The 20,369-nt window shown below is 42.9% G+C and overlaps 1 pseudogene; it reads left to right on the forward strand.

Moving 5' to 3' along the window:
- Positions 1–3,690, forward strand: part of LOC136454807 (small ribosomal subunit protein mL103 (rPPR7)-like) — a 20,482-nt pseudogene extending 16,792 nt beyond the window's left edge.
- The last annotated feature ends 16,679 nt before the right edge of the window (positions 3,691–20,369 follow it).

The following is a 20,369-nucleotide window of genomic DNA, read 5'->3' on the forward strand; positions in this document are numbered from 1 at the left end:
TGAGATCAAGAAGGCAGAACCAAAGAAACCCTCTAACCAACCACTTGATAGCGAACCTAGGGGCCGTCCATATGCAGACAGTTATGATGGATTTGGCAGCCCTTACAATTATGGTGGTAGTTTTGGTCCTTATAGATCACCTGGAAGTTTTGGCGCTAGGCCTGGAGGTTACAATAGTGCTTATGGTCCTGGTGATTATGGTAGCGGCTATGCTACTTATGGTGGAGCATTAGTAGGATACCGTGGAGAGCCCTCCCTTTATTCTAGTCGCTATGGTAGCACTTACGGAGGCAGCTTTGGTGATGGGTATGGTGGTGGCAGTTATGCCGGTGGATTAGCTGGTGCATATGGGCGTGATGCCGGGGGCTATAGTGGTTCTAGCTATGGTCCTAGTTATGATTCTTCAGGGGCTAATACTGGTGCTGGGTTTGGCACCGGTGGACTCTATGGTGCTAGGACAGGCTATGGTAGCACTGGTGGCAGTGGTGCTGCTGGTCGTTACCATCCATATGGAAGATAGAAAATCACCAGTGCTGCTGTTTGCTAGAGAAGCTTCCAGAAGATCAATTCTAGATGTGTGCTCAAGAGATCATCTGCATTTAAAAGATCCACTGAAGTTCAATATGCTCAGTTTTCTGTATTAATTAGGAAGTACAGTTAGATCAACTTGTAGAAATTTAAACCATTGTTTTAGTATTTGGAATTGGAATTTAAGCATACTTAATATGGGTATGCACTTTTATAGATAGAAAACTTAGTGACTTGTTAAAGCCAGCTGCTAGTATATGCATGTGTTCTTTGTTAGTATAGTTTGCTTTGTGTTTACGAATACTATGGAGTGCTCTAACTTAACCTAAGGGGCGAACGCCGCTGCCAGTTTCTTTACTGTAGTTACAGAAGTGTTGCCTTGTTTCTTTATCTTTATTATCTGTATCTGCGAGTCTGCATAGGATATTTGTTTGGAGTTCGATGGATTAAGTTGTACTTAGAGCTAGATTGGTCTTTTTATACAGTGGTTCACATGCTTTCACGTGAAGCTTTGACGCTGTTATTAAATGATATATTGCCACCGGTGTTCATGTCTTTATGCCGATGCTGATGTTTTTCCCTTTCACCATGTTGGTGATTTGAATATCATCACCTTCGTAATTACATCTTAATTACATTGGGGCAGCAGCATCGTTCTACATCCGTTCAGGCAGTTCTGAGGGCTCGTTTGGCCATCTTCCTCAACGGTAGCAGCACTGTACAGTACAGTAACAGAGGACTTCTTCTCTGCCCTGGGTAAAATGAACTGTGGAAGCAAAGCCGGTGAAGCCATGCTACCGTACGAACGTGCCGAAAACATACATTTTAAATGAACTGTGTACGTGCCAAGAACGTGTCCAACATACATGAAACTCTACGTGTGTGCGTGTATATATATACAAATCTTTATGTGGCCACTTTACATATTTTTAACTGAGTATATAATATGAGCTATGTACAATTTTAACATGACTCGGATCATAAATTTTTTGACCAATTTTAAGACAAAATATCAAAACCAACTAAAATATAAAATAACTTCATCAATATGTAAATAGAATAAAGTAGTTACTAAGGGTATTCGATTCAAAAAAATCTGTACATTTTTAGCAAAAGGTAAAAACAAAACTAAAATAGCAGTGTATTCACGTTGAGCCGAAAAGGAAGGGGGTCATTCGCACGGAAAAGGGTGGTGCCGTGCTGGATTATTTCTTCCGTTACTTGAGGATTTGATCGAGTTTCTTTTTTTCTTTTCTCATATTAATTAATTAGCTACTCTCTCTGTCAACGAAAGAATGTAATTCTCGTTTTTCGAGAAATAGTTCTCATCAGCTAATTTTCTTTGTAGCATGCGTTTGATCTTACTGTCTTCATCATAACACAATCTAAGTTAAAACGACCTTGTAATCTGTTTTGTTCTTTATTAGGGTATAACTAATAAAAACATACTACTCATGCTAGTAGAAATTTGGTTCGATGCTTTTGAAGAGGAATTTGATGTGCTACTTGTCTACTGTTCCAGGCAATTGTTTGGTAAAGTATGGGCAAATATGGTCAGGAAGCAATGATAAAATGTGGAATATGGACAGAAAGGGCATGCAGAAAATTGGACCTGATTTTTTTTTTGAGCAAAAGAAAATTGGGCCTGAAGGAAGGACATGCAGAAAATTGGGCCTGGATGGGCTGGCCTCCACAAATTCTTTCTAACAGAAGAAGCCCGACCACTATAGCATCCGACTTCTCTAAACCCTAGTAGCACTGGCTCTGGTCGCTATCGAGTATCGACTCTGTTTAGCTCCGCACCTCCGCGCTGCTCGGCACCATCACGTCGCCCACTACCGCGCACCTGAACGCGGTCCTCGGCCCACTCCTGCGGCGCCGCCGCCTGGCCGGGCTCGTGCCCTCCATCATCGCCGCGCATGCCGCCATCCCGCGGGACGCCGTCACGGACAGCATCCTCGCGAAGTCGCTCTGCCTCACCTCCGGCGCCGACTCCGCGCTCCACCTCCTCCGGGAGCCTTCGTCGGGGGCGCCGCCGTCGCTCCAGCTCTTCACAGCCATCATCGACTCCTTCTACAAGCAACACCTCCCGCACCGCGCCGAGGAGCTGTGGCGGGCCATGGTCCAGCAGGACCACGGCATCGCCCCCGACACCGCTGCCTACAACGCCCGGTTCACCTACAAGTCCGCCAACGGCACCGTGGAGGAGGTCAAGGAGCTGATCCACGTTCATGCGCGAGGAGGCCGGGCTCCGGCCGGATCTCGTGTCCTACAACGCGCTGATGCAGGCGATGGCGAGGCACAACAAAGTGGATGAGACGGTGGAGGTGTACCGCAGCCTGGAGGCCGGGGAGGAGGCGGACGTGGCGCCGGACTGCGCGACGTATACTTGCGTGGTGGGCGCGCTGTGTGGCGCGGGGCGGTGGTCGGAGGCGGAGGACGTGTTCTACGCGGGAGTGAAGCGCCGGAAGGTGACTGACCTCGGAACGGCGCGTGTCCTGGTGCGCGGTCTCAAGGACGCTGGCAAGGGGCGAGCGGCGAGGCGGGTGGCGGTCGGTCTGCGCAAGAAGTTCCCCGAGCAGTTCGACGGGCCGTGGAGGGAGCTTGAGGAGGCGGCCGGGCTGAACTCCTCCGGGAAGGAGGATGATGATGTGGAAGACGGAGCCGACGAGATGCCTGCGGTGACAAGGGCCGCCGCGGCGTGAGCGTTCGTGGCAACTGGCAATTTGGCGATTTTTTCGGTTTTAAAGGGCAGCGTTGGATGATCAATCAAATAAGCAAATTCACAATACTACAAGAGCATTTGAGTATTAGCTACTTCATCTTTTTTTTTGGTGCTTTGATAAATTTACTCATTTATTAATAGCACTATAGTCTAGTATTAATCTTCTAGATTTCGTTGTTTCTTAATGCCACGCCTTCCAATACTAAGCATCTTAGAGCTTAGAATTCGGATTGTGTAATGCCGACGGTGAGGGAGGCGCAGCTTGAGGCGCCAGCGGCCCTGCTTCCGAGATCAATCCCTCGCCAAGATCCGTCTTGTGGCCCGAGAGGGCATCGGTTCCTTGAACTCGTGGTCGGCGCCATCGCTTCTTCGCTTCTTGCCAAGATCCGTTCGCCGCCGGCAACTGGACGCGCGCCTCCGCCTTGTGCTGCTACTCTTCTGTGTGGGCGTGGTGTCACCACCATCCGGATCCAATGGCTGCTAGCCTGCTACAGCAACCGCCACCAAGTACGCGCCCCGTTCCTTCGGAGAACGAAATATGCGCTCGCTATGCTTCTCCGTGTCCTGGCTACCGGTGGATGACCTTGTGCCAGGGATGTTTTCCAACCGAATTCGTTTAGAGGGGTTGAGATCTGTTCGTATCCGAGTCCGGATATCCAACATCCGATATCGTATCCGTATCTGAATACTCAAATCGCATATTTATGATGTCGATATCCAATCGTATGCTATCCGACATAGTTGACACTATTCGTATTCGAATCCGAATCCGGACAGAAATATGAAAACAAATGTAATATCGGTGATATCCGTCCGTATCCGATCCATTTTCATCCCTTGTGCTATCTTCTCTGAGGACAAATTGGGTATCGAGCATCAATGCTGGATCTGCTGCTGCGACGTGGAATCTCAAGAATCGGATTATGTTGTGTAGTCGTCTGGATGATGTCGTTTGACAACGTTTTCACTTTTCAGTTCAATTTTTCGGATACAAAATAATTTAACAACAACAACAACAAAGTCTTTAAGTCTTAAATAAATTAAGGTAAGCTAGAGTTGAAACCCAGCAGAAGTTATAAGGTTCAGACAAATGAATAACTGTTTTCCAAGCACTCCTTTCTAAGGCTAAGTCTTTAGGTATATTCCATCCTTTCAAGTCTCCTTTTATTGCCTCTACCCAAGTCAACTTCGGTCTTCTTCTGCCTCTCTTCACGTTACTATCCTGGTTTAGGATTCCACTACGCATCGGTGTCTCTGGAGGTCTCCGTTGGACATGTCCAAACCATCTCAACCTGTATTGGACACGCTTTTCTTCAATTAGTGCTACCCCTAATCTATCACGTATATCATCGTTCCGAACTCGATCCCTTCTTGTATGACCGCAAATCCAACGCAACATACGCATTTCCGCGACACTTATTTGTTGAACATGTCGTCTTTTCGTAGGCCAACATTCTGCACCATACAACATAGCAGGTCTAATCGCTCTCCTATAAAACTTACCTTTTAGCTTCTGTGGTACCCTTTTGCCACATAGGACCCCAGATGCTTGGTGCCACTTCATCCATCCTGCTTTGATTCTATGGCTAACATCTTCATCAATATCCCCATCTCTCTGTAGCATTGGTCCTAAATATCGAAAGGTAATACAAAATAATTTAACTTGGTAATTAATTTAAGACCTAGTCATGCATATGACAACTGAGAATCGCAGGAATTTGATTCTGTAGCGCCACTTGATCCGAGACATGAAGTTTTCTTTTCCTATGAAAGGCTTGTTTTCCTTTATGAAATATGAAAGAAATAAAACATCCAATTTAAGCTCTTAATTTTTCCCTACATGTAAATAGAGAGATGAGCAATTCCTTTTAATGAGAACGGAGAGAGAACATTTTTATGTTCTTGTGTTCTAAAAACACCTATTTTTATAAAAATTTTATGTTTTTTATTTTTTATTCCTCTGTTCTAAATATGCTCTAACTGATGGGATCCATACAATCCACGCTAGTGGATTCAATCAGCCCTAGGTCATTTACTCATTTGGGCTTCAATAATGCTCCCACGCAGGCGGGCGTCCGTTCGGACGCCACACACCCCACTCTACCAAGATGCTGTCTTCCCCCGCCGTGCACCCTATCTCATGTCGCTCGCTCCACGTTTTCGCTTGTCGCCCCCTAGCCGTGCCTCTCACTCCCGTCTAACGCCCCCTACACCCGCGACGCTCGCTCCCGCTCTGTTGTGCGCGCCGCTTGCTCCCGCGCCACCGTGCGCGCCGCCGGCTCTGCTCCCCCTTCTAACCCTTCCCACCTCTTAGTCTCTCTCTCTCGCGTCCATTGGCAGCAAAGCGCCTCCCCCCTCTTCCCCAACCCTAGTGCCGTCGGGATGCCTCGCCGCCGCGGGGCGCTGCCGCTACCCTTGCTGATGGCTGCTAGGAGCACGTGTCGGGCGCCTCAGGTCATCCCCGACCGAGCCAAGGGCACCCACAAGCGCAGTCGGTGCTGGTGGGGCTCGTGCGTCACCGGCTCCCACCCCAACGGCCAGAATCAACAGGTCCCGGGCCTCCCCTCACATATGGTGTAAATATATGTTTAAAGTGTTTTAGATGTTTAGAGGTATGTTGCAAGTGTTTTATGTGAATGTTACAAAAGTTGATCGGGATGTTGCACATGTTGCAAGTGTTTCAGAGGTATGCACATGTTGCAAGTGTTTCATCTGTTTCAGACGTATGTTGCAAGTGTTTTGATGTGGATGTTGCATATGTTTCACACATCTGTTGCAAGAGTATGTTCGAAAATGTTTCATATGTTTCAGTATTATGTTGTAGCAAGTGTTTCCATGTTGCAAGTTGCAAATGTTTTTATCTAGATGTTGCATATATTTCCACATATGTTGTAAGTGTATGTTCGAAATGTCAGACATATGTTGCATTCAAGTGTTTCATGTTGTTTGTAGAGTCACGGGGGCGCGATGAGTAATGGGCGCACGGCCTGGGTGTCGGGGGATGGGACGTGATGAGTCGAGGGCCTACGGTCGGGGCGAGTGTAGGGTCGAGCTGGCGGACTAGAGGGGGGTGAATAGTCCTTTCTAAAACTTAATCACGTCGGCTAACCGATATAAGTGAGAAATTAAAACTATCGGTCTCGCCAAGACTACAACTCTCTATCTAAGTTCTCAAGCACCTTATAAAGATTCTAATTAGGCAACAAAGGTGTTGGGCAAGCTAGAGCTCACCTAACCAATTCTAGGAGCAAGGTCACACAAACCTACTCCACTAGTACTTCAAGCACTGGAGAGCTCCTACACATGCTAGTAGCAAAAGCACAAAGCTCCTAAGCTCATTAGCAATGCTTAATAACAAGGCAACTAATGCCAAATTAGAGAGCACAAATTACTTAGCTACACAAACTAAGCAATGCGACTAACAAGGTTACTCAAACTGAATTAATCATGTAAGGAAGCTACTTCTATGCTACACAAGCAAGAAGGTAACTAGCAAGCTACACAAGCCAACTAATTACAAGAGCAACTACATAAGCACAATGTATGTGAAAGTAAATACAAGCTTGTGTAACGGGGATGCAAACCAATGGAAAGACAAGGTTGACACGATGATTTTCTCCTGAGGTTCACTTGGTTGCCACCAAGCTACGTCCCTGTTGTGTCGACCGCTCACTTGGTGGTTCGGCGGCTAAGAGGTGTTGCACGAACCTCGTCCACACGTTGGACATCGTGTAACACCTCAGGTGTTTAAATACTAAAATATGCCATGTCATCATATGCATTGCACATCATTCATGTGTTAGTGAAAATTTTAATATGCATACACTAAAACAAGTTTATCTTTATGTTATATGTGTTGACTTGTATGGTTTGAATTGAGTTAAAAATCTTTGAATTGAATTGGATTTCCGAAAACCCTGATTTTCAGTATTTAAATTCTACCCTAAAAACCTAATTCAAAATCTAAGCACATTTTGGGGTTGAGCCTAAAAACAAAAGTGTAGAGCTTGTCAAGTTGTACAAAGTTGGTTTTTGGAGTTTTCAAAGTTGTTATATAAAATTTGAAGTAATTTGAAAAGGCGAAATGTACTTAAAGTGTCCCCTTTTGATTTTAAACTTGCATTTCAAAATGTAGACCGAATTGGAGTATAGTTATTAAAGTAAAGATGTAGAACTTTGAATTTGGAACAACTTTTATTTTTGGAGATTTTTGAGTTACTTTATAAATTTGGGAGTAATTTGGGAAATTAGCGAGTGGCAATTCTATAATTTCGGTGAACAGTACCTGCGGGCGACACCTCACCGCCGGCTACCTTCTTCTGGTTTCCAGGTGCGCTCGTGGCCACATTCGGCTTCGCGCTGGCGTGGAGAAGGCCACGGCGTGGCTTCTTCTTGCTTCCTGGCCACGCTATAAGCTCGCGACGTCACCGTTCTTCTTTTCTTCTCTCCTGTTTTTCCCAACGTAGCCACCGTAGCTCCGTTGAGCTCGCGCCATCGCCGTAGCGCCAACCAGTCGCAACAAAGCCCGTCATAGCTCCGCTTGCTTCTCGTGCACCCAGCCAACTAGCTCTTGCAGCTTGACTCCACCGGGAAACCTCAGTGCACGCCCTTCTTCCTCGCAGCCGGCAGCACCACCATCGGGTGTGCGTCACCGTGGCCAGCGCTCCACGGTGCGTATCTGTCCTTGCTTAGCATCCCTTTAGCTTCGCCATGTTGCCAGGATGCTTTGTGCTTTGTTGCTTGACCATTTTGTCCACCGCAGCCACCGGAGCACCGTTGCCGACGTTGTTCGCACCGCCGTGATTGCTGTGACCGACGACGAGCTTCACCGTTGCTTCTCTGGTCCTGTTTCCTGCTCGAACGTGTTTGGGGTGAGCTCCTGATCCTTTCCAAGCGCTTAGTTTAACTGCTGTCGGTCTCACATCGCCGGCATAGCGCAGCCGCGCTGTCGTGGCCGCCATGGCCGGCGTCAAGCTCGTACCCCGCTGTAATTGATCTAACTAGTAACCTCAATCGATGCGTTGTGATGTGAGGAGTGTGTTGGTACCTTCGCCGTGGCCGGAGACCTCACCGGTGGCGAGTTGCCGGCGGTCATAGCGCGGTCATCGCTATTGAGCGCGGGAGGAAGACGCTGACATGTGGGACCCTGTTGTCAGTGACTCTGTATTTGAAAAATGATTTTTTTTATTTTGCAGAATTAAATGAATAGTGCTATGATTTGTTATTTTTGTATAGAATTAATTAGAGCTCCAAAAATTATGAAAATTTTTGTCTGACCTCTCTGAGATGTAAAATATTTAGGAAAAATATTAAATTTTATTTTTAGTACATTTTGGATGTGATAAAAATTGCTCAAATTAATTAATAAATAGATTTCCATGATTTTTCTAGGCTTAAATAATTATCCAAAAATTATGAAAATTGTTTTGCCACTTAGTTATCATGTGATGAGTCTTTACAAAAATTTTGAGCTCATTTGGAGAAAGTTGATTTATTTCATAATTATTAATTAGTTATTAATTCATAAAAGCAAATAGTAAACCTTAATGACTTAGGTTTTGTTTGAATTTTTGTTTGAGTGATGACCTTGGGTCATTAGTATAGAATAATTCTTGATATTTAAAGTAAGTGTTTGAATTTATGAAATTATTTAATTAGTTGTTGGTTTGCAACTGTACCGCGAAGGAAAGTTGTATTCAAGTTATTAATTTTTGCATCCATTGTCAAGTATCATGTTTCATATCGCACATTATATTAAACATGGCATTATTACTACGTGTAGTGAACGAAAGCGAGAACGTGGTAGTAAATCAGGTTATGGAGGAAGTTAATCCGTCTGTTAAGGTCGGGTTTGATAATTGTGGAACGTCTCCGGAACCTAACTTTTCTATCAATCAAGGCAAGTCCCGGATGCATTTAAACCTACCTTATGTTTTACAAATTTATATCGCTTTTGCTTTTCAATACTGCATTAAGTGATTAGGAGTTGAGTGAAAACCTAATTGGTGCATTACCACCCTTGTTTTTCAATATCAACCTTGTTAACCGTTTAAATCCGAGAATGCTTATTTATGCTTAGCCATGCTTAGAACGATAAAAGTCGGGTGATCACCGGTCACCTGCGAGATAAAAGTGGTTTCTTGGATACGACTGGTTATTTATGTGATCATAAGATATGAGCACGTGGAGTAATAAATCTAGACCGGACGGACTCGGTGTATGGGAACCACAAGACGTGGAGGTCTTGTGAGCGGGTTCTTTCTACCTGTGTCGATTAAGACACGTCCGTTGTTGAATTGCATGAGGTAAGACTTTGTAGTACTGATCACATACTCCGGTAAGCCTTAACTTGGCTATTCTATTACGAGAATAGCTACTCGCGCACTAGGAGTGGAGAGATGGCGAGAGTAGCATGTACCCACGTGGCAATGGGCTGGATTGGTGGAGTACTGTATTCTCGGGTGGCGCGGACCCATTCTTGTTTTAGAGGATCTGAGGGTGGGTTGGTATATGTAAGTCGGGGACCTGCATATGTCGTGTGGTTGGGAATCCCCAGCTGGATTATAATCGGTTTGAATCGTCGTTGCTCCTCGGTTATGGAGACTCAACTCACTATTTATCATCATAGTTAATAACTAAAACTTGAGCTGGTTTTGAGAAAGAGTTTGATATAAAGTTCATGATCTCATTACGGATCATGGCAGATTCATATATGATTTTGAGATAGATTTAAATGTTGAATAAAAGAATCTTGTTAGAAAGCTTTGTCGCAAAAGAACTTGGTTTATTGCTAAAGCCATACCTTGAATCCCTGAGCCTGCATTCCTGAGTCTTATTTATTGTTATTTTGGTTAAGTCTTGTTGAGTACTTTTGTACTCAGGGTTCGTTGACCCTTGTTGCAGGTGAGCGTCATGTGCAGGTCTGTCTGGGACCGTGCTGCATGACGGTTGTTCAAATCGATGATGATAAGTAAATGTGTGGTCTTTGGGTAGGATACTTATATTGTGTGTTTGTATTATGTTACTAATGCCACTCCACTACTATGGTTTGTAATAATTATCGAACTTTGTTTGTAAGGTTTAAAACTACTGTTTTGTAAACTAAGTTATTGTAAGACTTTCGCAATTTTACTCTGATGTAGATATTTGAATAAATGTTGTAATACTGCAATGACTCTGTAATGGGATCCTGCTCAGAAATCATGATGATTCAGGGTTCTTCGAGGACACCTGACAGTCTTCTTAAGTTACCGGGACATATGCATAGTCATCAGAGGTCATTGGACAGTGACAGGTGCATGTGGGCCCTATAACTTAGGAGGTTCTGCCACAGAATGGTATCAGAGCGATCATTACAAAGTCTTTGTTGTATTATTTTACAAAAACTTCAAAATGATTTGGGACAAATAAGTTTAACCTGTTAATTTGGTCCAAATTGCTTCCGACTCATCTTATTTCATTCTCGCCATTCCTTATTTGATTAAAAATGTTTTGTGTGGTGGAGTAGTAATCTTATTATGCCCTATATAAATAACAACTATTGTTTATGAACTTTGATGTTTTTGTTCGTAAGGACAATTCATGCATCATGATTAACCCATTTGTTACTTACTTTCCCTCTGAGTCTAGGTTGAGTTGTGTAATCCATCCTTGCTGCTCTGGAGACTGTAATCAGATTGTCTTACTGTTTTGGAAATCTTGCTTTCTACAGTATGGCTTGTACCAAGGTAACACCCCGTAAGTCTGTTGGACCCAAAGGAGTTTCTCGTCACCAGCTTGCCCCTAGGAGTGATGGTGCTAGCAGTAGCAGCTTTAGGCCTGATCCCCAGGCAGAGATACAGAGGCTTTCAGCAGAGTTAGCACATGCTACTAGAGATAGGGCCTTGGATGTCATCCAGGTGGGCAAATTATAGAATCAATTGAAGTGTCTCACCACCGCTCATAAGAACTATGAGCATATGTTAGTTCATATGGTGGAAGGAAGAAATGAAGCTTGGCATAGAGAAGATGTAGCTAGAGCCCGAGCTTATGAGTTAGAGTTCTATGTAGAAGACTTAGAAGAATATTCTACCAATCTGCATGAAGAAGTCCATAGGTTGAACAATCTTTTGGATCCAAATCATGAACCTCAAGCAGATGCAATGGACCTAGGTGTCATCATTGCAGATGATGATGAACTTGAAGAGGAAGAAGAAGAAGATCCAGAAGAAGTAGTGATGGTCAACAAAAGTGATGAGGAAGGTGGAAATGTTTCGAGAATGGATACCGATCACGAGGTTTGAGGTGATCGAGGAGAAGAGTAGAGTTGTAATATATTGAGTTCTAGTTTAGTTGGGTAGTCTAGCTTAAGTTTGAACTTGTGTTTAAATAAGTGAAACCAGTGTAATGTGTTTGTAGTCAGCTATTTTAATAGTTCAATAAAGGCTTGTGAATAAAGTTTGGTTTGTCATGAACAGATGCATCGTACTCAGGGTTCGACTATTCCTGGTACTTCACAAGATGAGGATGGTATTCCTGAACCACCACCAGTTCCGCCAAATTTGGCTGATGCTATTGCAGCGCTAGTCAATGTGACCGTCGATAATGCTCGATTGCTTCGGGAGTTAGCTCAAAGTAATCAGAATATAATGCAAGGGAACCATGGTCGCAATCATCATAGGCAAGAAGCTATGTATGTTGATTTCACTAATACACGACCACCAGTGTTTACCAAGGCTGATGAACCACTGGAAGCTAATGATTGGCTTCGTACCATGGAGCAGAAGTTTGACCTCCTTCCATGCACCGAGTTTCAGAAGCCTATTTTTGCTGCTCAATAGCTTAGAGGTGCAGCAGGTGCTTGGTGGGCAAACCTTGTGGCTATGCAACCCGCAGGTGTTTAGTTAACTTGGGCAGAGTTCCGTATTGCTTTCCGTACCCATTATATTCCAGAGGGAGTTATGGCCATGAAGCTTGATGAGTTTCTTGCTTTAAAGCAAGGTAATCAAACAGTCATGCAGTATGTGGGCAAGTTCAATCACCTTTCACAGTACGCACCTGAGCATGTTAACACAGATGTCAAGAAGAAGAAGTGGTTTATGCGGGGTCTAAATACTAAACTTTAGACAATGATGACTACCTGCACCAATGTCACCTATCATGAGGCAGTCAACATTGCTATTGCTTTGGAGGAGAAATATCAGCAACATAAGGAGATTAAGAAGAAAAAGAGTGTGCCATCTGGATCTTTCGGTGGTAATCAAAAGAGACAGAAAATAATCTATCATCCAGTGAATCACTATCGTCCTCCTTATCGCTCACCGTAGTCCCAAGCCGGTCAACGACAAAATGTCAGTCCTGCTACAACTAACCAGAACTCTCAACAGTCAAATGTTCCTGGTGTTCGTGCTCCAACGCCCCAAGGCCACCATTACCCATGTTTCAATTGTGGGAAGTCATGTCATTTCTCCAGGGAATGTCCATATCCTAAGCAATATAATCTAAATTTTCAGAAGACTCCTGGAAATCAACAACAGGGTCAAGCCTAGAACAAGAACAACAACCAAAATGCTCAGAAGGGCAAAGATGAAAAGAAGATGGGGCGGGTTTTCTATATTAAGGCCGGGGAGATTCTAGAAGGGGAACCCATGATGCTGGGTATGTTTCCTGTCGCCGATCGTCCTGCAGTTTTGCTTTTTGATTCTGGTGCATCTCATACATTCATCGATAGAACCTTTGTCATAAAGCATGAAATTCCAATTGGGGCAACAAAGGAAAATTTCTTTATACAGTCACCCGGGGGACGTCTGTGTACTAAGGAAATGGTGTACCAGGTACCCATAAACCTGGGTGGGCATATTTTTCCCACTACCATGATTATTCTCAAGGATCAGGATATAGATGTGATCTTGGGAATGAATTGGGTGTATCAGCATAAGGCTGTTATAGATGCTTTGAATAGGACAATAAGGTTGAGTTTGCCAGATAGTAATTCTCAGCTTCTTATCCAACTTCCAACCTTAAGGAGATTAGTGGAAAAAGTTTGTGCCATTTCTGTCAAGGAGGTTAGAGATATCCCGGTAGTTTGTGAATTCCCTGATGTTTTTCCTGAAGATTTACCCGGTCTACCACCGGATAGGGATGTTCAGTTCAACATAGATCTAAAGCCTGGAATAGCTCCGATCTCTCAGAGAGCGTATAGGATGCATCCCAAGGAATTAGCTGAATTGAAGACTCAGTTGCAAGAGTTGATTGATAAAGGGTTTATTCAACCTAGTTCATCACCTTGGGGATGTCCTGCAATTTTTGTGAAGAAGAAAGATGAGACCCTGAGATTGTGTGTCGACTATCGTCCATTGAATGAAGTGACCATTAAGAATAAATATCCCTTACCTCGGATAGATTTACTCTTTGATTAGTTGGCTAGAGCCAAAATTTTCTCTAAGATTGATTTGAGGTTAGGTTACCATCAAATCAAAATTAAGCCTGAAGATATTCCCAAAACGACATTTACCACAAGATATGGATTATATGAATACCTAGTAATGTCTTTTGGTTTGACGAATGCCCCAGCTCATTTCATGTATCTGATGAATTCATTATTCATGCCTGAGCTAGACAAGTTTGTAGTGGTGTTTATTGATGACATCTTAGTATATTCCATGAACAAGAAAGAACATGCGGAACATCTCAGAATTGTTCTGATACGCTTAAGAGAACATCAGTTATATGCCAAGTTCAGTAAGTGTGACTTTTGGCTAAAGGAAGTACATTTTTTAGGACATGTGTTGTCAGCTGAAGGAGTTGCTGTGGATCCAAGCAAAGTTAAGGATGTACTAGATTGGAAATCACCAACCACTGTTCATCAAGTTCGGAGTTTTCTGGGAATGGTGGGTTATTACCGTCGGTTTATTCCAGATTTCTCTAGAATATCCATGTCCATCACTGGATTGTTGAAGAACCAAGCCAAGTTTATCTGGTCATCTGATTGTGAAGAAGCTTTCTAGACTTTGAAGAGATTGTTAACCACTGCACCAGTATTAGCATAGCCAGATATCGAGAAGTCGTTTGACATTTATTGTGATGCTTCTGGTATTGGTATTGGATGTGTATTGATGCAAGAAGGCCGAGTCATTGCCTATGCTTCCAGACAACTTAAGCAACATGAAGAACATTATCCAACTCATGATCTGGAGTTAGCAGCAGTTGTCCATGCTTTGAAGATTTGGCAGCATTACCTGCTTGGTAATACTTGCTATATTTATACAGATCACAAGAGTTTAAAGTATATCTTTACTCAATCAGAATTGAACATGCGACAAAGAAGATGGTTAGAATTGATTAAAGATTATAACTTGGAGGTGCATTACCATCCTGGTAAGGCAAATGTGGTTGCAGATGCCCTCTGTCGTAAGAGTCATTGCAATTGTCTGGCAGTAAAAACAATGGATCTGACTTTATGTCAAGAGGTGGAAAAGTTGAATGTAGAGGTAATTCAACAAGGTAGTTTGACCAATATAATTGTTGAATCAACTATTCGAGACCAGATTGTTGCCGCTCAAAAAGAAAACAAGGGTATAGCCCATATCAAAGAAAGAGTCAGGAATGGAAAAGCAGTATGCTTTAGGATAGATGATGCAAATGTGTTATGGTTCAAGGATCGCCTTGTGGTACCAAAGGTTCCTGAGTTGCGGCAGTCAATTCTTGAAGAGGCACATACCACCAGGTTATCTATTCATCCTAGAAGTAATAAAATGTACCATGACTTAAAACAGAGATTTTGGTGGACCAAGATGAAGATAGAGATTGCTCGATATATAGCAAAGTGTGATACTTGTCAAAAAGTAAAAGCTATACATTTGAGATCTGCTGGAGAGTTACAGCCATTGGCTATTCCAGCTTGGAAGTAGGAGGATATCAGTATGGATTTTATCATAGGTCTACCCAAGACATCAAAAGGTTTTGACTCAATATGGGTTATTGTAGATCGACTAACTAAGTCAGCACATTTTCTTCCAGTCAAGAGTATATATCCTACTATCCAATATGCCAAGATGTATTTAGCAAGAATCGTGAGTTTACATGGGGTACCAAAGACCATTATGTCAGATAGAGGTACACAGTTTGTCTCCAACTTTTGGAAACAATTACATGCTTCATTGGATACCAAACTTCTATATAGTACAACTTATCATCCATAGACTAATGGTCAGACTGAAAGAGTAAATCAAGTACTTGAAGATTTGTTAAGGTGTTGTGTCCTTAACTATTCCAATAAGTGGGATGAATGTTTGCCTTTAGCTGAGTTCTCATACAACAATAGTTATCAAGAGAGCATTAGAATGGCTCCGTTTGATGCACTTTATGGTCATAGATGTAGAACATCGCTGAATTGGTCTGAACTCGGGGAAAGATGGTTCTTTGGAGTTGACCTTGTGAAAGAAACAGAAGAGAAGGTTAGGCAGATACAAAGTAATTTGAAGATAGCTCAGTCTCAACAAAAGAGTTATGCAGATAAATGACATAGACCATTAGTGTTCAACAAAGGAGATTTTGTATATCTAAAGGTGTCACCAATGAAGGGAGTTACCCATTTCGGTGTTAAAGGCAAGTTAGCACCTCGTTATATTGGACCATTTCAAATTTTAGAGAGGTATGGAAAGGTGGCATATCGCTTGAAGTTACCAGAACATCTCTCAGCTATGCATGATGTATTCCATGTTTCTCAATTAAAGAAGTGTCTTCGAGTGCCTAAGCAGAATGTTGAGATTGAAGGAGTGGAACGTGAACCTGATTTGACCTATTCTGAATATCCTATCCGAGTTCTGGATCAGAAAGACCATGTCACTCGAAGGAGGACCATCAAATTCTACAAGATACAATGGAATCAACATTCCGAAGAAGAAGCTACTTGGGAATCCGAAGATTACTTGCTAGAAAAGTTTCTAGAGTTTCTTGCGTCAATATAGAATAATGTTAGTTGAGCTCTGTTGTTATGAACCTTGTTTTGTTAAAGGACCTAAGCTGTTTTATGGTTAAGTTTGGAATGTTTTTGGATTGACACATTTCCTTTTCCATTACTTACCCTCGGACTTTAAATCTCGGGACGAGATTTCTTTTAGGGGGAAGGATTGTAACACCTCGGGTGTTTAAATACTAAAATATGCCATGTCATCATATGCATTGCACATCATTCATGTGTTAGTGAAAATTTTGATATGCATACACTAAAACAAGTTTATCTTTATGTTATATGTGTTGACTTGTATGGTTTGAATTGAGTTAAAAATCTTTGTATTGAATTGGATTTCCGAAAACCCTAATTTTCAGTATTTAAATTCTACCCTGAAAACCTAATTAAAAATCTAAACACATTTTGGGGTTGAGCCTAAAAACAAAAGTGTAGAGCTTGTCAAGTTGTACAAAGTTGGTTTTTGGAGTTTTCAAAGTTGTTATATAAAATTTGAAGTAATTTGAAAAGGCGAAATATACTTAAAGTGTCCCCTTTTGATTTTAAACTTGCATTTCAAAATGTAGACCGAATTGGAGTATAGTTATTAAAGTAAAGATGTAGAACTTTGAATTTGGAACAACTTTTATTTTTGGAGATTTTTGAGTTACTTTATAAATTTGGGAGTAATTTGGGAAATTAGGTGAGTGGCAATTCTGTAATTTCGGTGAACAGTACCCGCGGGCGACACCTCACCGCCGGCGACCTTCTTCTGGTTTCTAGGCGCGCTCATGGCCACGTTCGGCTTCATGCTGGCGTGGAGAAGGCTGCGATGTGGCTTCTTCTTTCTTCCTGGCCACGCTATAAGCTCGCGACGTCGCCGTTCTTCTTCTTTTCTTCTCCCCTGTTTTTCCCGACGCCGCCGCCGTAGCTCCGTTGAGCTCGCGCCGTCGCCGTAGCACCAACCAGTCGCAGCAAAGCCCGTCATAGCTCTGCTTGCTGTTCGCGCACCTAGCCGACCAGCTCTTGCAGCTTGACTCCGCCAGGAAACCTTAGTGCGCGCCCTTCTTCCTCGCGGCCGGCAGCACCGCCGTCGGGTGCGCGTCACCGTGGCCAGCGCTCCACGATGCGTATCTGTCCTTGCTTAGCATCCCTTCAGCTTCGCCATGTTGTCGGGATGCTTTGTGCTTTGTTGCTTGACCATTTTGTCCACTGCAGCCACCGGAGCACCGTCGCCGACGTTGTTCGCGCCGCTGTGATTGCTGTGACCGACGACGAGCTTCACCGTTGCTTCTCCGGTCCTGTTTCCTGCTCGAACGTGTTTGGGGTGAGCTCCTGATCCTTTCCAAGGGCTTAGTTTAACTGCTGTCGGTCTCACGTCACTGGCATAGCACAGCCACGCCATCGTGGCCGCCATGGCCGGCGTCAAGCTCGTACCCCGCTGTAATTGATCTAACTAGTAACCTCAATCGATGCGTTGTGATGTGAGGAGTGTGTTGGTACCTTCGCCGTGGCCGGAGACCTCACCGGCGGCGAGTTGCTGGCGGTCATAGCGCGGTCATCGCTGTTGAGCGCGGGAGGAAGACGCTGACATGTGGGACCCCGTTGTCAGTGACTCTGTATTTGAAAAATGTTTTTTTTATTTTGCAGAATTAAATGAATAGTGCTATGATTTGTTATTTTTGTATAGAATTAATTAGAGCTCCAAAAATTATGAAAATTTTTGTGTGACCTCTATGAGATGTAAACTATTTAGAAAAATATTAAATGTTATTTTTTAGTACATTTCGAATGTGATAAAAATTGCTCAAATTAATTAATAAATGGATTTCCATGATTTTTCTAGGCTTAAATAATTATCCAAAAATTATGAAAATTGTTATGCCACTTAGTTATTATGTGATGAGTCTTCACAAAAATTTTGAGCTCATTTGGGGAAAGTTGATTTATTTCATAATTATTAATTAGTTATTAATTTATAAAAGCAAATAGTAAACCTTAATGACTTATGTTTTTTTTGAATTTTTTATTGAGTGATGACCTTGGGTCATTAGTATAAAATAATTCTTGATATTTAAAGTAAGTGTTTGAATTTATGAAATTGTTTAATTAGTTGTTGGTTTGCAACTGTACCGCGAAGGAAAGTTGTATTCAAGTTATTAATTTTTGCATCCATTGTCAAGTATCATGTTTCATATCGTGCATTATATTAAACATGGCATTGTTACTACGTGTAGTGAACGAAAACAAGAACGTGGTAGTGAATCAGGTTGTGGAGGAAGTTAATCCATCTGTTAAGGTCGGGTTTGATAATTGTAGAACGTCTCCGGAACCTGACTTTTCCGTCAACCAAGGCAAGTCCCGGATGTATTTAAACCTACCTTGTGTTTTACAATTTTTTTTCGCTTTTGCTTTTCAATACTGCATTAAGTGATTAGGAGTTGAGTGAAAACCTAATTGGTGCATTACCACCCTTGTTTTTCAATATCAACCTTGTTAACCGTTTAAATCCAAGAATGCTTATTTATGCTTAGCCATGCTTAGAACGATAAAAGTCGGGTGATCATCGGTCACCTGCGAGATAAAAATGGTTTCTTAGATACGACTGGTTATTTATGTGATCATGAGATATGAGCATGTGGAGTAATAAATCTAGACCGGGTGGACTCGGTGTATGGGAGCCACAAGACGTGGAGGTCTTGTGAGCGGGTTCTTTCCGCCTATGTCGATTAAGACACGTCCGTTGTTGAATTGCATGAGGTGAGACTTTGTAGTACTGATCACATACTCCGGTAAGCCTTAACTTGGCTATTCTATTACAAGAATGGCTACTCGCGCACTAGGAGTGGAGAGATGGCGAGAGTAGCGTGTACCCATGCGGCAATGGGCTAGATTGGTGGAGTACTATATTCTCGGGTGGCGCGAACCCGTTCTTGTTTTAGAGGATCTGAGGGTGGGTTGGTATATGTAAGTCGGGGACCTGCATATGTCGTGTGGTTGAGAATCCCCAGCTGGGTTATAATCGGTTTGAATCGTCATTGCTCCTCGGTTATGGAGACTCAACTCACTGTTCATCATCGTAGTTAATAACTGAAACTTGAGCTGGTTTTGAGAAAGAGTTTGATATGAAGTTCATGATCTCATTACGGATCATGGCAGATTCATATATGATTTTGAGACAGATTTAAATGTTGAATAAAAGAATTTTGTTAGAAAGCTTTTACACAAAAGAACTTGGTTTATTGCTAAAGCCATACGTTGAATCCCTGAGCCTGCATTCCTGATTCTTATTTATTGTTATTTTGGTTAAGTCTTGTTGAGTACTTTTATACTCCGGGTTCGTTGACCCTTGTTGCAGGTGTGCCTCATGAGCAGGTCTGTCTAGGACCGTGCTGCATGACGGTTGTTCAAATCGATGATGATAAGTAAATGTGTGGTCCTTGGGCAGGATACTTATATTATGTGTTTGTATTATGTTACTAATGCCACTCCACTACTATGGTTTGTAATAATTATCGAACTTAGTTTGTAAGGTTTAAAACTACTATTTTGTAAACTAAGTTATTGTAAGACTTCCGCTATTTTACTCTGATGTAGATATTTGAATAAATGTTGTAATACTGCAATGACTCTGTAATGGGATCCTACTCGGAAATCGTGGATGATTTGGGGTTCTTCGAGGACACCCGACAGTCTTCTTAAGTTACCGAGACATATGCATAGTCGTCAGAGGTCATTGGACAGTGACAGGTGCATGTGAGCCCTATAACTTAGGAGGTTCTGCCACACATCGCAAGAACCTCACAAGCCAAGTGAGGGTAGCTCAATGACACGCTCGACTAGAGTTCCTCTTCATGATACCCACGGGGTGAGCTCAACCCCCTCACAAATCCTCCTCCGGAACACCGCACAATCTTCTCGCGTGCTTCAACAAAGTCACAAGCCACCAAGCCATCTAGGAGGTGGCAACCACCAAGAGTAACAAGCACCACCGGCTTGCAAGTCGATCACCTAGTGCCACTCGATGCAACCTCACGATGCAACGCACTAGAATCACACTCACTCACAATTGGATCACACTCTTGCAAGCACAAGTGAGTTAGAGGGCTCCCAAGCACACCTACACATGCCACCAAGACTTAAGGGTGCTCAACCAGCCAAATGCCCGAGCTCCACCTCTATTTATAG

This window comes from Miscanthus floridulus, chromosome 5, assembly GCF_019320115.1.
Source record: "Miscanthus floridulus cultivar M001 chromosome 5, ASM1932011v1, whole genome shotgun sequence".
In the NCBI taxonomy this organism is placed as follows: Eukaryota; Viridiplantae; Streptophyta; class Magnoliopsida; order Poales; family Poaceae; genus Miscanthus; species Miscanthus floridulus.